This window comes from Eurosta solidaginis, chromosome 4 (genome assembly GCF_040869045.1).
Source record: "Eurosta solidaginis isolate ZX-2024a chromosome 4, ASM4086904v1, whole genome shotgun sequence".
Taxonomy (NCBI): Eukaryota; Metazoa; Arthropoda; class Insecta; order Diptera; family Tephritidae; genus Eurosta; species Eurosta solidaginis.
The window spans coordinates 263,837,118-263,839,912 of record NC_090322.1 but is presented as its reverse complement, the minus strand read 5'-3'; the positions used below and the strand labels follow the sequence as shown (position 1 = coordinate 263,839,912).

Sequence of the window (2,795 nt, the reverse complement as noted above, 5' to 3'; positions counted from 1 at the left end):
GTGATTTTTGCCGACTCCTAGCAGCATCTGTAAAGCCAAAAGAATTTTAAGGGTAGCTTTTCACTTAAGAAGCTTCGTCATATGCCAAGAGGTGTCAAAGAAGAGAAAAGTCTAACAAAAGTGTGCCCGGATAAAAGCAAGGCAAAAGTTGATAGGTGGCACATATGTTTTTCCAAATATCTAATGTTCAATTAAAGTTTGAGCCCAAATCCTATATCATTTGAGAGCTTGGGAACTTGCAGAAATTTTCCTTTTTTGGCGGTAGCATATCGATGGCTTAATATAGAAAAGGCGTATCTACACTTTTTGTTATTATTTTTCTTGAAAATAAATTTAAGTTAGGGCTTTTTGTTGTAAGTTAAAATTAGGACAAACTAATATAATAAGTCATGTTTGAAGTAAAATAAATAAATAATTAAAACTAAAATACATATTTCAAGGCAGATGTTATTATACTGAAAACAAATTAGGTTTTATAAGGTAAATTATCATAAAAATGGTGGCAATCTGCTGGAAGAAATTTTTTTAGATCTTGCAAATGGTCCCACTTTTCTTTAGATATGGCTATTTTCTCTTTGTAAAGACAATCGGGGGACACATTTTTAATCGGAAACTTCGATCTCTGTGGGAGTAACTGATATTCATTTGTTACATTTGTTTTAAAATAAATTTATCCTGACGAGTCATACGCCAAGGCTCGAAGCATGCTTACTGTATGATCTCCTATGCCCCTGCCTGTAATTTAAGAAAAGCTTAAGTACATATATATATCTAAAGAGTTGTTTCAGTGTGCAATATTCCCCTGGTCGTATTGATGTGTATATTTTTGAAATACTTTCGAAATTTGAAAAATAATCATAACGCAAATGGTGCGCTTGTAGAGGTGCTGGAGCTTTTCTAGCTTCCTTAATGAGTTGAACAAACTGAGACGGCAAGTTTATTTGTTTTTTATTTATTTTTCTCTCTATAAGGGAATGCGTTGCATCACATTCCATTTGCGTATGACCACTTATTAAAAACTTCTGTTCAATTGTTATTTCGGTTTCCTTTTAAAAATTCAACAAGGCGTTAGACAAAACAGTATTACGATTTTGGTGAAAGCAACCATCCGAGTAAATAATAATGTGATGGGTTTCAGGCGATCGAGTATGGAAATTCCTTAAGTGCTTAATAATACATGTAGCAAAAACGGAAGAGACTAAATATCCATCTGTTTCGTCCAACACATAATTATCTGATTCATGCGTTACTGCCTGCACATCCATACAGAATACTGCACATAGTCCGGATTCAGCATTTTTGATATTGTTTTGCTTTCCTACACACATTTTTTCGATTTCTTCTCTATGTTTTTCGTATTGCTCATCGGAAACATTATTAGCTTTGTGTGATACGCATAAATTGCGCTGATCTTTTCTTGGCTTAAAACTATAATAGTTTAATTCCTTTATTAATTGCGTAAATATTAGGTACGACAATTTTAGGCCTCCATTTTCTTTTTCGGATTCACATTCGTTGACATAAAGCTTGTAAATCTCCTGATATGAGAAAAAATCCGATTCGAAGTAAAACTTTTTGCTATCTTTTCGACAATAATGTGACTCCATTTTTGACAACTCCTCAAGCCATTTTTTTTTAAATTAAAGCTTTATCGGGACTGCATTGAGTACCGGGTTTACAGCCACTGCTAATCCAATTTCGAACCATCTTTTCCTTTACTCCTAGTCTTGAGTAAAACATTTCACGGCACACTTGTAATCGCTTTGAATTATGAATCAAGAAATATGATATGGACTGATTCCGTCTCGTGTTGTCAGTGGTTTTCCTTTTTGTTTCAGAAAAGCTTGTAAGACCTGCAACGTACTGCCTCTTTTACTCCCAGGACATCTCCCAAAACAAACTAAAAATTTCTTTTCGCGTGGACTCATTAAACGTCGAACACTTTCTCACCGCACTTTTTACACAAAATCGTGATGAACATGGCTCTCCTAATTGCCTAGAAGGTTTTTGACAAAGTTCTTTTTTTAATATACCCAAATATTCCACGCCTTCCATTCTTTTTTTTTTATTTACATTTTATGTCCATTCGGATTTGTTAGCAGTATTTATCCTTTTTGGTAAACCATCTGAATCAGAATTTTCTTTTGCACAATTCATGTTATTAAAACTTTCAATAAAAAAACTGTTTCCAACACAAAAACGTTAATTGAACTGACACAAAAAACAAAAACGCACCGACGATATTCTTGTGCTAGACAAACTCGGGGAAATCCCTTTTTCTTTTGTAGTAAATACAAAAGCAAAACAATAAGAATAGACACACAATCAAGGCAACAACAAAGTTCGCCAAGCAAAAACCTAAATTTCGCCATATTAGAAGCAATTATATTCTGGCAAAGTTTTAGTGTTGGCTCGGCGAATAGCTTGACGAATTTTGGTATGGCAATTTCTGTTGTGGCTTTGATTGTGTGTCTATTTTAAATTCTACTTTAAATGACTTAGGGCTTTTTTCTTTCAAAAAAACTTCTAATGAGTTAGGGCTTTTTTTATATGACTATAAATCCGTTATTTGCGATCTTAGCCCATTAATTTTTTAAGGGAGGTGTATTTGACAGTGGTCTACCAGAATACATTAAAAACGCGATTTGGAAAAAAATGTAGATACGCCTTTTCTATATTAAGCCATCGATATGTATGTATATAATGGTAGAAAGCTTGCGTTAAAAAATATCTTTTTGTACAATTTTATATTTATTTAGCGTTCCAACAATCATCGCTTATTTAATGAGTAAATA

General features: G+C 33.3%; 1 pseudogene; it reads right to left on the bottom strand.

The window, feature by feature from the left end:
• Window positions 1–466: 466 nt before the first annotated feature.
• On the bottom strand, window positions 467–995 carry LOC137248833 (uncharacterized; annotated as a pseudogene).
• Between the last annotated feature and the right edge of the window lie 1,800 nt (window positions 996–2,795).